We start from the raw sequence: 16,321 nt of genomic DNA on the forward strand, positions 1-16,321 counted from the left end.
AGTTCACAATTTCCGTATCTTTTTCTGACGGTTCTTAGTAGTGTAGACCTCCTATCCTCAGAGTTGGTTACATGAGCATAAATTGTGATTGTAACTAGAAAGGGACACTGCAAGTTATATCTGGTAGAAAACTTTTCTGTCAATGCTTTGCACCTTCTCTTTCTAACTCTTTTTTTCACTCCTGGCATCATTTCATGGTGAGGTGTTTCTGCAATATGATAGCACAGTTTGTCTTTTTAAACAATATCACAGATTGATGGGCCCTTTAAAGGCAAGTAGGTCTTAACCCCAGAAAGGAGGCAACCATCTCTGCTTCCCTAGTGGGAAACATAATTCCTGTGACTTGAGAGTCATGTGACCCAAGCAGGCTTTGCATGAAATCAGAGAGTGAGCTGGAGGAGCTGATGAGAGGAAGAAGGGAGCTAATACACACTTTACCTCTAAGCAGTGCTGTGAAAACCTGATCTCAAGGGGTGAGTTTGTGGGCTAGTATTTATAGGACACAATTGCTGGAGAAGGGCTGTACGAACACAGATCTAAAGAGATGACCTGCAGGCTCAGGAGGTTGGCACTTGAATCATATGTCCTAGAAAGGAAGGCTGTGGAAAACTGTAAACCTGTGGGGGCTTGCTTTTGGAGACAGACAATCTTTAATAAATTAGACCCCAAGAGAGAGCATATTGTTTTAAAGACTTTTTTGTGGGTGGATTATTTCTGGGAACCTCAGGGAAACAGAGACTACTCTGCCACAGAGCCACCCCATGCCAGGAAGTAATAGTCTGAAGGCAGCAAAAGCTTGTAAGGAGCAACTTGGTTCAGCATGTATTCCCTGACAATGGTGCTTGTTTTTTTCCCCCTTTTTTATGGCTTAGTTGTTTGAACTCTTTGCTTCGCATTCTGACTGAGACAGAAAGGTTGTGTGTTCAAGAACCATATAAGGATGTGTTTTGATTATATGTTAGGGAATAATAGTTTTGAATAACTTCTTTCTAATAAAGGCCTGTAGATGTTCACTCAAAACAATAAAAAAATAGGCCTGAATACTGGTGGCCTGTGTGGTTACAATCTCAAGTTCTGAAATTTACAAAAGAGACCAGTCATCCATGCTTCCAGTCATGGGATATCAGGTTACTGGGAAAAGGAAATAATTTTACATGCACATTGCATTACTGAACCAGATCATTACAGAAAAGGGAGGAAATAGGAGTACAGGTAATGGAAATAAGTAGGCAAATCCTAACATTTTTACTGGGCTCAGGGTTTGGTATAATATAACTAAAAATTCACAGTTAAGAATAAAATCTGCCATTTTGCATGGTGGCTTTTTTTAACTGAGGCACAGGGAGGCATGTTATGATTGCAGCATCACTGTTTTGATTTACTGAGCAGATTTGAATTTTTTGCTTCTTTAGTGTTTGTGGTTCACTTTTCAGTTACAAATTCCTTACACTATACTTTCAGGATTTTGCTGTGGGTTTTTTTTTTTATTGCTGTTGGAAATAATTAGTAGTTCACAGTATCAGAAAATGGCTGCCTCTTTGCACTATTTCTTTCATCTGTAAATTTTTGTTTCCTTTTTTAGTTCCCCTTTTCTTTTTTATATTATGTTCCAGTAGTATTGATTCAGTAATAATATTAGTTTTGCATTATGGATGGGAAAATGGGCTCAGATAAGACCAGAACTGACCCAAAGCTTTCCCATACTTTTTCGGGGTTATCTGAATGGGGCTTCAGAAAAGAACTTTACACAAAATCATTATTTTTTAATTTAAAATCTCTTTGTATATCCTGCAAATGGAAGCAGACATGGAAAAACTGAGAGAGAGCTTGTATTTCTAGCCCCAAAATAAGAATAAGGATTTGACCTCTTCAAGTTGGTTCTTGACTGGTTATTTGTTGTCCAGTGAGTGACAGAAGAGTGAGGGGTTTTCGATTCTTCAAATGGAAGTGAATTCAAACCTTTCAAAGTTCCGAGTTCTTGAGCACCAGCCACTTAAGAATGGGCTTTGTTAATGATCCTGGTGGGGATCCCAGAACTCTGTCAGAAGAACAAACTGATGTTCTGAAAATGAAGCAAATTGAGCTTTGCTTATTTACATGTGAGGACAGATCTGGAGGAAGCAAGAGAGGGTTATTACCTATTAGGTATTGAGACTCTCCAGAAGAAACATGGGTGAGATTTTGTATTTTCTGGTTTTCGATAGGCATACAAAGCAGCAGCAAGTAGCGTGAAGTTGGACAAGCAATGTATTGATCCATGACTTGTTTGTAATAGTAGCACAAAGTAAGCACAAGCTCTTCTGTTTGGATTACAGATGGAAGCTTAAACTTTCTACACTTTATATCTTTGTGGTTAAAGCAAACATCTATTTCTTTTTGCTCTCTCTTATTTTGACGCCTGGTTGGGCAGCCTTTGCTGCTGCTCTGGGCTTTTTTTAAATTTAGACTTTGGTTTTTGCCTGGCTGGGCATCAGTTTTCTTTTGCTGCTGTGGGTAATCTTTACTTAGAATTCCCAGATGATTAACTTTCACTGACTCTAGCTGATTTCATTGATTCCGCTGACTGCATGGATGTTCTAGTTTAATGCTGATATGATGCAGTCCTGGATTTTGGATATGGGACTGTAAGGATCCTTTTGGTCAATGCAATTTTTATAAATATACATAATGGTTGACTAAGATATGTTACTTTTAGACGTTTAACTCAAATACTCCATATGAAAGTTGTCAAAATTTGCTGTTTGATAGTCTCCACTCTGCATATTGTCTTATGGCAATGCTATGGTAGACATCTTATAATCTGCACAGAATAGGGGGCTGTGTGTATCTTTGCTATTCTACAAGCAGAGAAGAAGCCAAATGGTGATTATTTTCCTCTTGCTCCAGGGAGCAAGTATTCTATACTAGTCTTTTCCCTCCAAGGCTTTCCCGATTCCCTGCCCTCCTGTGCAGAAGGAGGAGTAAGAAACAGCCCCAGAGAATTTGCTTGCCATGCAGGTATCCCCACATGTGGGCATTACATCCCCTTATACTACGGTGCAGGTAGACTCGCAGTTGCTAATTTAATATTTCATATACTGTATGTTATGCTTGTAGTATGTTATGTCCCTTGAGAAATTAGGTGTTAGCCTAATTAGGCTTTATTTTTCTTTTTTTTTCCCCAAACAACTTTGTAGCATTCTGGGTCTGTCTTTATGTGTCTATTTTAATTTGAATTCCGTGCATCACTGAGTAGGTGGTCTAGCTACAGAACTGTCTTTTTTGTGCATCTGTATAGTTATGTTTGTATGTCCTGCCATTTTCTGTTCTGTAATTTTAGTTCATATCATACAAGAGACAATGGAAGTCTGGTACCTTTTGGCTTAAAGAACTACCTTTCAGTTCGGTTCCTCAACCAGCAAGTCCAGGCACATCTTAGGCTGTCTCCTTCACATAAGAGATTGTCCAAATACCCCTTCTTGCATTAGTAGACAGTGATAATTCCAGCCTTAGTTTCTGTGGCTTATGAAGAGCCATGCCTTCCCATTGGAAAGATGGGGCTGGGCTGAGCACATATAGGGACAGTGTGGACATGGAGGATCCTTGCAGGAGAAGAGTACATATTAAAAACCCCAAACAGGCTACTTCAGCCAGTGGACCTAAGGAGTCCATGCAGAGTGACTCAATCAGAATTAGTGGCTAGGAGGAGAGATTCCTCAGAGCAGAGTTCCCCCCTTTGCCATGCATCTGGCCAATACTTGGCTACTTGGTAGGATTTTCCGGCAGCTGGTTTTGGACAAAACATCCAGTCAAAAAGGAACCCTAGAAGCTCCAGTCAGCACTGCTGACTTGGATGCTCCAAATCCAGTTGGCTGCAGAGGGACAGGCACCTGAGGGTGAGAGCTGTGCATGGAGCTCCATGGCCACTCTTCTGTCTAGGAGCTGGAGGGACAACCCGCTGCTTCCTGGGAGCTGCACAGACTTCCTCCATCCCTAGGAATTGTGCCACTCAGAGCCCATACCCATATGGGAACCCTCTCCCCTACCAAAACTCCCTGCTAGGGCCCTCTCCTCCCTCATCCCACCCCCAGCCTGAGCCCTGACCCCACTCCCTCCCACAGCCTGGTGAAAATAAGCAAAGGTGCGTTTACACAGCAGGGCTTAACTTGAAATAAGCTACAGAAATTGAGCTACATCAACTGCGTAGCTTATTTCGAAATAGCTTATTTCAAAACTGGGAGCATCTACCCAGCACCTATTTTGAAATAGAGCACTCTTCCTCTGACTTCCCTTACTCCTCGTACAATGAGGGTTACAGGTGTTGGTGTAAAAAGTCTTTCAGCTTGACAGGATTTCTACGTTATTTTGAAATAATTGCCTGCTGTGTAGGTGCGGACTAAGGGTACGTCTACACTAGCCCCCTAGTTCGAACTAGGGAGGCTAATGAGGGCGACCGAAATTGCAAAGAAGCACGGGATTTAAATATCCCGTGCTTCATTAGCATGTTCCCAGCCTGGGCACCAAATTTTAATCTAAGGTCCAAATCCTGTGAGATGCTGAGTGGCCCCTGTTTGGTGCCGAATACTCTCAATTCACACACTCATTAATGAGAATTACAGGTTCTCATCAGATACTGAATCCCTCTCTGGATCAGGCATTTCACCCCCAATCCTATAATTCATTGCATACAGGCAGTTTGATTACAGTGGGGCTCTGTGTGGATACTGCAGTCTGCATACAACAAAATGAGAATTTAGCCCTCACTTACTCTTGTTTGGAAACCTTGTTTCTTACTATGGAATATGACAGGAATACCCTGGACTAAAAGTCATAAAAGCAGGCTAGGATTTGGATTCTCCCTCCCCAACTGCATCGCGTAGCCTGGCTCACCTGAGACCTCCTATTCACACTTGCTTAGGTGAGGCAGAGAAGCCAAAGAAGGACTGGAACTGGGCTGATGGATCTCCTGCTGAACAAATCCACTGACTTTTGCCCTCAGAAAGTGCAGGGACAGGAGCTGTGGGAACTGCTACAGCCCTGAGGCTAAAGTTGTAACAGCCTGAGAGCACCTCTGCTGTGCTGTCAGAAGCCAGGAGGTGACAACTTCTTCATCCCATTTCCCTTCGGCCTCCATATGGTTCAGGCCACTTATGCAATGTTATACACTTGGGAAAGGATCTGTCCCTTAATGAACTGGGCTCATTCTATGTGCAAGTATTACATGAAGCTTTATTTCCAGCCTGCAACTCCTAGTTAGCTGTGGTGTGCCTCTTGGGTATCTCTTTATTTGCCTCTAACTCACTCAAATCTTTGAACATTTGCCAGCATGGGCCCAGTGGAATCCCTCGCTTTAGAAGATTTGGTTTGCTGATTCTGTCTCTGTTCTTAAGTATAAATTCAGATCTTATTTATTTACTTTTTTGTGATTGAATTCCTAAGCCTATGTCATGTGCTTTCATCCTGATAGTTTCTTAGCTTTCAAACATAGATTAAGTTAATGTTTGCAATAACCATTTTGAAAGATTGCATCCAAACTCTGACCTATAATATAACTTATTTTGCTCTGTTATTTATGTGAACAGGTTTATTATTCTGCAGTGCCTCCTCACGACTCCTGGGCTATCGCCACAAAAACTTAATTTTGGAAATTGAGGATTGAAGTGTTTGTTTGGAGCAGGAAAAAGATGTGCATAAAATTACCTGGATTTTCGGGGGGAGGGGAGGAGGGAACTACAGAAAAAAGGTAGGTTATTTTTTCAAAATAAACTAGCTCTCTCCCTTTCTATCTTAATTAAAATTATTAATTGAAGATAGAGGTGATTTGTGATGAATGCCACAATTAAGTTAGGCTTTTTTAGTCTTGAATCTTTTAAGGTTGTCTGCCAATGTGGAAGTTTTGGGAGGTAAGGTAGAAGCAGTATATTACATATGTTGTACTGGGCTCTTCTGTGTTAACTATACACTTATTCTTGATTGGATTGTTGTTTTGTTTCAAATTAGAAAGCAAAGTAACTAAGTCTGAATGAATCTGCTAGCATTTTTGCATTAGAAATAGAACATGATTAGACCAGAGCTGAAATTAGTAGTGTGAAAAATGTGTGTATTTTTTAATTTCTCTTAATTATTTAAGGTTAGACAAGCTTCAGCAGAAAGTCTTTTACAATATTAGCTCTCTAAAATCACAGTGTCTCAACGTTACAGTGAATGTATAAGGCAAGATGATCCAGTGATACTAATCTCTATATTTTTAATAGGATACTTGGTTGGTGAATTGATGCTCTATGGTGAAATTCCATATAGTACAAGATACAGGATTCTCCTTTTCTAGGCCAGTTACCCCACAGAGAAGAGCTCATTGGGGTTGCATGAAGCAAGAGCTGCACAGAGTGCTCTAAAGGCAATTCTTGGCTAGTTAATGATAACAGAAGGACTGGAGCTGGCTTCAGAAAAATAGGAATGGACATATGCTCCCCAATCTGCTGTATTGTAACTTTCACTTCTATTTGAACTGTGCAAAGTCATTGTAATAACTTCTGCATTGCTCCAAGGTAAGTAAATGACATTACACTAAATTGTGGCAGATTCAGTGTTACTTTAGCTGTCTTGAAAGATATTCTTTTAATCCCCTTTTCTGGGATGACTCAAAATGGGGTACTTTCTGGTTAGTTTACCCTCCACAATATCCTGAAATAAAGACCTAAAGCACTGCAGTAACCCAATTGAAAGAGTACTGTTTTGTATGACTAACAGAGAGCACAATAATTTTTGTGTTGGAGTCACTATAATAAAGAGGATGGAACACTTAGGCTATGTCAACACTACAGAGTTTTTCCAGGTATCCACGAAAAACTCTGCTGCGTCCAGGAAACTTTTTTCAGAAGAGCAGATGCGCATTTTCAGCATCCCTGTAAACCTCGCTATACAATGAAGAAGGGATGTTCCGAAAAGACTTTTTTCCTACATTTGGCCCAGTGTAGATGGGCCAAATATCAGAAAAGCCTCTTCCGAAAAAAGAAGCGGAAAAAGCTATGCAAATTTTCCAGAAGAACAGTCTAGTGTAGACATAGCCTGAGTAGAATTCTCATCTTCACAAGTCAGGGGTTCAAGATATTGATGTAATTGTCTCTTCCTTCCCTGATACTCTGGAAGTAGGCAAGTGCTCACCTCATGCCTGGACATCAGATGTTTTTGAGGATAATGGACATCCTGGTTAGGTCCCAGTGGTGGTACTGGATACATGGGAAACTTCTAATCACCCGTCTACGGTAACTCTGTTCATAGAATAGTTGCCAGTGCTTCCACCTGGCTATGTACTATATACAGGCAAACCGACAGCCTCAGTGGGCCACTGGGGAAAGGTGGGAGGAACTCCCTGCTCCTAGAAGGGGTGGGGCCTCAGGCATAAGGGGTGGGGCTGGGGCAACCAGCCCTCAATGCCACCCAAACCTGTGCAGCCCATCACACAGGACTCCAACTGCTGTAATAGCAGCAGTGGCGGCCAGGACTCCTGAGTGTCTGAATCACTGGGTCCTATGGCATTTGTGCCCTTTGTCCCTTCCAGTTGGTGGGCCTGACTACATATCTCTGTTAGGGTGCCTTGGTAGAACAACTGTGGCCTTAACCATGCAATAGGCATAGCAGATAAGGGAAAATGATTTACTTATTGCTCCAAGGAAAGCATGAAACACTCCCATGGAGGCAGGAACAGCTTCACTTAAAAGTAACATAGCAAAATACAATGACAATATGAGGGAATAAAAATAAAGTATCTACTGAAATGACTACGACAAGTCAATAGGTAGCATTGCTAAAGGTGAAACATTGTATTAAATGCAGTCCTACTCACTACGCCAGAGATTTATGTTTAAAAATATTTTAAAACCCTCAAACTTACACAAGAACATTCACCATTAACGTTATACAAATAACCCTGCCCAGAATGCACTCCCTTCAGGGTTAGGGCCCTACCAAATTCGCAGTCATGAAAAGTACATCTGAGACCATGAATTCTGGTCTCCCACTGTAAATCTGTTCTTTTGTTGCTTTTACCCTATACTCTACAGATTTCATGGGGGAGACCGGTGTTTCTCAGTTTGTGGTTCTGACACAAAGGGAAGCGGAAAGAGGGCCGTAAGTCTATTTTAGCAGATCATGGTATTACCACCCTTACTTCTGTGTTACCCTCAGAGCTGGGTGGCCAGAGAATGGAAGCTGTTGGCCAGGCACCTGGCCATGTCAGCAGCAGTGCTAAAATGTGGCAATACCATACCATGCCACCCTTACTCCTGCACTGTTCTCTTCACAGCTGGGGGGTGGGCAGAGAGTGGTGGCTGCTGACTGAGGGCCCAGCTCTTCAGAGAGCAGCACAGAAGTAAGGGTGACAATATCATACTCTGCCATCCTTACTTCTGCACTGCTGCTGACAGTGGCTTTGCCTTCATAGCTGGAGTCCTGTCCAGCAGCTGCCTCTCTCCAGTTGCCCAGCTTGGCAGGCAGCGCCACTGCAAGTAACAATACAGAAATAAGAGTAGCAATACCACAACCCTCCCTACAATAACCTTGCAACCCCCTCAACTCCTTTTTTTGGGTCAGGACCCTCACAATTATAAAATAGTGAAAATTCAGATTTAAATATCTGAAATAATGAAATTTATCTTTTTTTTTTTAAATCCTATAGCTGTGAAATTGACCAAAATGAATCATGAATTTGGTAGGGTCCTACACATTATTTAAAAATCCTGAGCCCCCTCTTGAGATGAAGTGCTTAATAAACATGAGTTTGAGGGAACTCCTCCCTTTCCACGTCTGTCCAGATACAGGATTCCAGAGGAAAGCTCAAAGATTTCCTCCCCCAGAGGGCACCAAACACTGCGTAATGTGAGCTATAGTTCCTGTATCAAGAATGAATAGCCACTGATGAATCATCTACAGCGGTGTTTCTTAAACTATGTTCCGTAGCACATTGGTGTGCCGTGAGGCAGTCGGAGGTGTGCCACAGAAAACAACAGATTTCAAAATGGCTGCCATTAAAGGGGCAGGTGACCTTTTTTTCCTTAATAACTTCTCCTCTGACCCTTTTTGTTGTCAATAACTTTCCCTGCCCCGCCTCCCCCTCCTCCCATCTTTTTTTTTTTTTTTTTTTTTTTTTTTTCTTAACAAAAAAATCCTTAGTGTTCTTCATAAAAAAAAAAAATGTTTGGTGTTCCTCAGTCTTAAAAAATTTAAGAAACACTGATCTATGGCATTGAGGAAGAGGGGAGACAATCAATAATATATCTGTGGAAAAGGTGTGGGAAAATGGATGGACAGAGACTGAGTCTTTTTTTTTAAATTTAATTTCAATTGAGTACATAGTGAAATATGACTTTTCCCTGCTCCTGAATGGTTCCCTGGTAGTAGAATCTTGTCTAGATTCATAGCCTCTGAGGTGCAACCTTGCATAAGACAACTGTTGTATTGGCTGCTGGCTAGTAAATTAGTCAGGGTAACTCCATCTTCTTGTCTCTCCCTCACATCAAGTGAGAAGACTTTTCTGTGAACCTGTCTGCAGCCTCATAGGCTAGCAGCATGCTAAATGCCAGCTAGTGGGGAAAAAATCAACTGATATTCCTGCTGCTCACTCATCTGATAGTACATTTCCCTGTGTTTTTCTTTCTCCGTGAAGGGTATAAAATTACTATCTGTGTAATTTATAATTGCATGTGTTAGGTATATTATATGTAATACTTTGCAGTCGGTAGTGCACAGCTCCTAGAGGTGTCTAAGTAATCTAATTGACCTATGGGAATAATGCTCATCTGCACACATTCATTTTTGTTCTTTTTGGTTTGGTTGTGGTACTAGAGGCAAAACAGAATTAATGACTTTAGATCCGATGCAGTGATAAACATTGGCAGTACGGTGATCTACTGGATATCTGCTAGGGCTTTTCATTGGTCTAAAGGCATTTTATATACCTAAGGCTGGATTCTCATCTCATTTCATGATGTCACCTATTACAATGTCAGTGGCTTTCTTATTTATTTTTTTTAAATAAAAAGTCACTGACTCTCAGCAGAGGCACTGGTTTCTGCTAACTATTCAGGTGTCCTGATTCTTCAAATGTCCCTGTTTAGAGCCTGTTTAGTTTAAATAAATAAAAAGTTCTTCCCCTGGCACTCACAAGCCAGGAAGGGATCTGTTCTCCTGTCACTTTGTGGGCATGATTCACAGCAGTCTCAATGAGAGTGAGAGATGTATATTGCAAGGGCAGTTGACCCCTAGTTAACATGTGCCTAACTGCTCTAGATTGAGATGGAGACCTATGGCTATGCAATTATTTTGGTTTTTTCCTGGCTTGGACATAATACTATATAACATACCCATGTATATAGACCTGCTTTTCGTGCAGTCTATTCAAGAGTCTTTTTTTTATTCCATTAAAAGGCAAATCTGAGTAGGATACAGTAGAAAATGAATTATTTTTCCTATTAGTATTGGAGTGGCATTCAAGTGTCTGATTTGTAGCTCTGGTCTACAAGGTAACCTTTGGCAAGCAACTCAGGGCAAAATTTTAAAGATATTTAGGCACCTCAAGATGCAGAGTTTGGTGTTGAGCATCACCAGAGCTAACTTTTTAGGTGTCTAAAAAAATCATTGTGAGACACAAAACCTCAGTTCCTATATAATGAATTGGAAAGGGCAGATATCCTAGAATACAATCCACAAAAGCAAGCATGTTAAGCTTGTCGATTAGATAGCACACATCTCTCTGGTCATCAAGGCCCCATTCTTCCCTCAGGCAGAGCTGCAACAAGGGTGTGGCAAGTGGGACACTTGCCTCAGGCGCAGTACATTTTGGGGCACAAAATTAAAAATTAGAAAGTTAAAATATTATTTTGTGTGTATCTTTACTATCATCTATTTGCAATCTCAATATATGTGCAATTAACAACATGTGCAATGAATAAAATTAATATAAAAAAATAAGAATTTGATCTTTTTTTTTTTTTGGCGGGAGGGGCGGCGCAGTTCAGTAGCTTGCCTCAGGCGCAGAAAAACTGAGTTTTGGCTCTGCTCACAGACAAGGTACCTAAGAATGAACTTCAGGGAAGCACTCATTTTTTGCTTGCTAACCCTCTTTGGAGTTAGGTATCCTATGATGTTTTGGCAAGAATCATGGGGAGGGAGAGGAGGAGGAGGACATCCTTCGTAGGAAGGAATATAAACTCTAGTATCCGTGTTATTAGGTCATCCAAAAATTGAAGACCAACTAGCTTAAGACATAAAAAACTAACTACAAGATACGAACATAAAATTGTATTTAAGTACATCAGAAACAGAGAGCCTGTCAAAGAGTGGGAACCACTGGAGAATCAAGAAAACAGGAAAACTCAAGGAAGATAAAGCCATTGCCGGAAGTTAAAATGAATTCTTTGTGTTGATCTTCACTGTAGAGGATTTTGGGGAAATTGACACACTTGAGCCATTCTTTTTAGGTGACATATCAGGAATTGTTTGAGGTTACAATAGACGAGGTTATGGAACAAACTGATAAAGAAAACAGCTGTAAGATCAGATAGCAGTCATCCAACAATTCTGAAAGGACACAAATAGGAAATTGCCGAACCAGTAACTCTACGGTATGTAACCTATTTCTTAAAATAGCCTCCATACCAGTTGTCTGGAGAATAGCTAATGTAACATTCAATTTTTCAAAAAGGGTCTAGGAGCAGTAATGGCAATTACAGTCTATTAAGCCTAACTTTAGCACCAGACAATTGACTGAACTCTGTAGCAAGGAACAGAATTATACATTAACGTGACATGTTGGGGAAAAGTCAACATTGCTTTTGTAAAGGGAAAGTATGCCTCACCAATCTATTAGAATTTTTATAGGGAATCAACAAGCATTTGAACAAGAGTGATCCCTTGATATAGTGTTCTTAGACTTTTGCAGTCTTTGTAAAGGTCCTTCATCAAAGATTTTAAAGCAAACTAAGCAGTCATGAGATAAGAAGAAACTTTTACTTAAATTCTTGCAGTGCCAAGTGAGTTTAGGCATTTATAGGGTTCAGTGTATCCCAATGGAGCCTAAAACTGAGACCCAGGTGACTAACTCCTTATTTATTCAGGTTTATGTACTACAGCTGCAAAATCAGAATACTACTACTTCTTTTCCTGTTATCTCTGGGTACATCTAAACTACACAGAAGATTGACACTGCCTTAGTTGATCTTCTGGGGTTCGATTTAGCGGGACTAGTATAGACCCACTAAATTGAACTTAAAAGGTGCTTATGTTGGCACTTGTCCTGCTCCTCACTAGGCATAAGAAACACTAACAGGAGCACTTGTTTCTGTCGGCCTCCCGCTGTGAGGACGGAGCAGAAAAGGGATGTAAGATACATTGACTCCAGCTACGTAAATTACATAGCTGGAATTGCACATTTTAATTTGATCTTCTGATCTGGTGTATACTGGGTCTCTGTCTTTTCTGCTTAGATTTTAAGCTCTTTAGGGTAGGGATATGTCTTACTACCTAGCACAGTGAATCTCAGTCCAGCTTGGATTACTGAGGTATTACAGCAAGTCAAAAAATAACAAACACCTCATGTCACTCTTCTACTCTGTCTGGGGTCTCTCAGAAAAGCCAGAGGGAGTTCTTAATATACAAATGTCCTATGAAAGCAGTTCAACATCTTTTCCTCTTTGCTCCCCTGCAGTCTTGTCACTATTGGAATATTTGAAAAATTCCAAGCCTTTTTAATGCTAATTAACCACTAACTATCAGAATAGTTGTAGGCAAAAATATATTTTTCAGGCTAAATTCACAAGAGTTTTTAGGTGCCATGCATAAAACAAGGGAAGGAGGTGCCTTCTCAGTGCCTGCACCTCGTGACTCCCTTTCTCCCAATGGCTCAGTAGTTAAGGCTTTGAAGGGCGATGTGGGAAAGTCAAGTTAAAATCCCTAGTCCAGTTGTCACTTATGCAAAGTGGAATAGCCTCCACAGGAGTGACTGGGAGTGACTTCCCCCAAAATACCTTAAGCCCTGGTCTTAAGCCCTTGTTTTGAAATAAGCAGAGAGTCCACACTGCCAAGCCCGTTATAGACATACCCTAAGGCTAGTGGTTAGGGTACTCAGCTAAGGGGAGAGAGATCTGTCTTCAGGTTCCTACTCCAGAACAGGGATGCATAGCTGGATCCCCAGCATCACAGGGGAGTCCTCTAATCATTGGGCTATTGGATATATGCAGGGCACCATCTCCTCTTCTGGCTGCTTTGGGATTCTGCTAATGCCTTTTCTTTTATTAAAAGGCTACCAAGAAACAAAATGGAACCTTATTATTTCTTTTGATTAACTAAAAATTTTTGACTTTTTTTGTTTTTGTTTTTTGGGTTGACTGATTTCCCCCCCCCCCCCCCACACACACTTTTGTTTGGAGCTGTTTGTGAGCCAACACCAACCAGTTATTTGTATTTGTGTAGAGTAGCATAGATTAATAGCTAGGTGTAAATTAGTCAGAAAGGCACATAAGCTCGCTTATGTTGCACCATTTCTGTGTTCATTTAATAGGAAAGTGTAAGTATAATATTCCTCCCTTCCTCCCAAGCAATTTAGCTTTTTGTTAGACAATCTCTAATATAGTCAGGCAAAACACATTCCTGATGCAACTTTTATCAACATCCTACTAACAGGCAGATTTTATTCTTGGAGTCCTGGTCCCTGTGCAAATTATACCTATGGGGTACACATGGGCCTGATTCTGAAGATTCTAATAAGCTGTGTCCATTGGCTGGCACATGCATAGTAGACCTCCCTTGTGCTCTTGTAAGAGAGAGGGTGGGTTTGATGTCCCATCAGTTTATTTTTACCATTCCAAGGCATGAATTGGAACCCAGTGCCCCCTGTTCCTTCTCATAGAACCTATACATAAAACTGTGAATACTTTATTCTTCTTGGCTTTAGTATAGTTATCACTTATAATATAGTTAGTGTAGTTTGTTTCCCCAGATTTGAAACTCCTTCCCCATGGTCTGGGACTTTGCTAAGAACCCCAGGCTTCAACAACTGCATCTCCTGCCCTTGATCTTTCTCCTTTACCATGATGTACACTGTTATGGCCTCTACTGTTTGGGGAAAGATGTATTACCACAATGTGAAGTATTTGTCATCTGTTTCCACCAAGAACTTGTGAGAATCTCATAAGAAAACCCCTGATGGAGATACCCCTTCCCAAGCTGGGCAAATAGTGCCCCCCTCAGAGATGTACTTAGAAACAGAGCCTACTGTACCTAATCCCAAAGACTCTTCCTGCATGGCTTCCCATGAAAATAGAAGGCACTTTTATGATACAGTGACAGATCCCCATCTAGGACTGTCCATAATCGATTCACTCTTTTCCACAAGCCCACCGAGTTTGGGTGAATGTTCCTGACCAGACCATGAAGAACTGGCTCCATTAAACTCCCCCAGACTGGAGAGTAAAGGGTGCAGAACAAAGATTCTTTGGCTGTCTCAGTAAGCCCAAAAAGCATAAAAATGATTATCCACCAATTCCCTTTACAGATGTGGGCCCGTACCCTCAACTTCCCTCTGTTCCCTCTGGCCTAGCCCTTCAGAGAGAGATTACCCAAAGACAATATTGTTTTGGTGATTCAGGAACTGTCTTATCTACAACTGCCCTGGTAATAATAGCCCTGCAATTTTTAGATTTGGATATCACCACAAGATAGACCCATTCCCAGCCTCCTGCATAAAGGCCACTCTTGATATCAGTCAAAATTCACCTACTGCCACTGATGCCACCCACCCCTTCACTCATCATGTCTGGAGGCTGTGTTTCACTCCTTTCTCTCACCACTGGGTGGAGGTGGTTACAGTAGTCGACTGGATCTTGGAGATTATACATCAAAGATACTCCATAAAGCTCCTCTCTTTTCCTTCTCTCAAAACCCTTTTTGAGAGCACTTTCTCAAAGTCATTCTTCATCAGGAAGTAGAAACCCTTTGACACTAAGGGCAGTAAAACACATCCTGCCTCGCTATCAAGGGGGAGGGTTTTATTCTCTGTATTTCCTAGTTCCCCAAAAAAAGACAGAGGATTTTCAGTGTCTCAGCATCTTTATTCCCCAGGTTGATATTCAGGCTGGTGATATTAGCTTCAGTAATCCCCTATCTTCTGAAGGGATGTGGTTTACGACTCTTGATGCCAAGGACATGTATCTTCATCTAGACATTCACAAGAGGGCCTTGTGGTTTTTGGTGGTCCAAGAACACTTCCAGTTCTGAGTCCTCCCTTTGGACCTGTGACAGTACACAGAAGTTTTCAGTGTGGTAGAAGCCCTGATGAGACATCAGAGCAATATAGTTTCCTATATCTAGATGACAGGTAGGGTGCTCCCATCAAAAGGCCATGTCAGCTACAGGGTTTCTCATCCAATTTCAGGCAGTGTTGGGAAATTTGAGTGAACAGAAGAGGTCTATTTTATCTCCCCCCCACAAAGACAATAATACATTTTATCAGGATGACTTTGGACTATGTTTCCACAAAAAAACTTTATCTCGCAGAAAATTATCAAATGGTGTGCAGACTAATTTCTTTGGTTTCCTGCAGACCAAGGACTACAGTGAGAACATGCCTATCACTATTAGGCCATGTGGTAGTGTGCCTTCATATGACACAGTTTGCCAGGTGTCATCTACCATGTCTACAGGCTTGGATCTTTTAATATGCACTCTGGACAAAGACCACGTCAACTCTAAAGAACACACAAAGGGACCAGCCCTGGAAGAAGAAATGGAGGTTTCTTAGTGTAACTGGGAGTTCTTTGAGATGTGTGGTCCTTATCCATATTCCGCTACTCTTCCATTTTTTTCTGCTTCAGATGCAGTTATATTCATGGTGCAACTCTCTCTGCCTCTTTATGGCCTTGGTCAGGAGCACGAGGTGGCCTATTGGGCAAGTTCAGGCCAATGGACACTGCTGGTTAGAATCTTTGGACTCGGTGCATGGAGTGCATTGGTATCCATGCATGAAATACAGCTAAGGACCACACATCTCAAAGAACTTCCTGCTACAGTAAGTAACCTCCATATCTTAAAGTCCTAAACACACTATATTTGATTTTCCCCTAACTGGTGAAGGAACAACAATTTGTATTTACTGTGCTAGCAGGGATAGCTTTGTGTCAGGCAGGGTCTCTTCAAGAGAAAGCAGGAGTATCCGTCCAGGATGTGCTGGATGAATGTGCATGCTAGTTCCCTGGCCATCTCCCCACTCCTTATGAAAAATAACTGCTTTTGGTGTGTTGTGCCACCACAACCTTGATTTCAAGTGTTTTTTCTACAACCTGGTGCTGTG

At 41.3% G+C, this 16,321-nt stretch overlaps 1 long non-coding RNA gene across 1 annotated transcript; it reads left to right on the forward strand.

Annotated features, from left to right (window-relative positions):
- The first annotated feature begins 308 nt into the window (after window positions 1–308).
- On the forward strand, window positions 309–6,725 carry LOC142830286 (uncharacterized). Its single transcript, XR_012905436.1, has 3 exons — window positions 309–473; window positions 5,562–5,722; window positions 6,234–6,725. It is a non-coding gene; the product is annotated as an uncharacterized LOC142830286 (long non-coding RNA).
- Window positions 6,726–16,321: the final 9,596 nt, after the last annotated feature.

Source organism: Pelodiscus sinensis, chromosome 7, assembly GCF_049634645.1.
Source record: "Pelodiscus sinensis isolate JC-2024 chromosome 7, ASM4963464v1, whole genome shotgun sequence".
Lineage (NCBI taxonomy): Eukaryota > Metazoa > Chordata > Testudines > Trionychidae > Pelodiscus > Pelodiscus sinensis.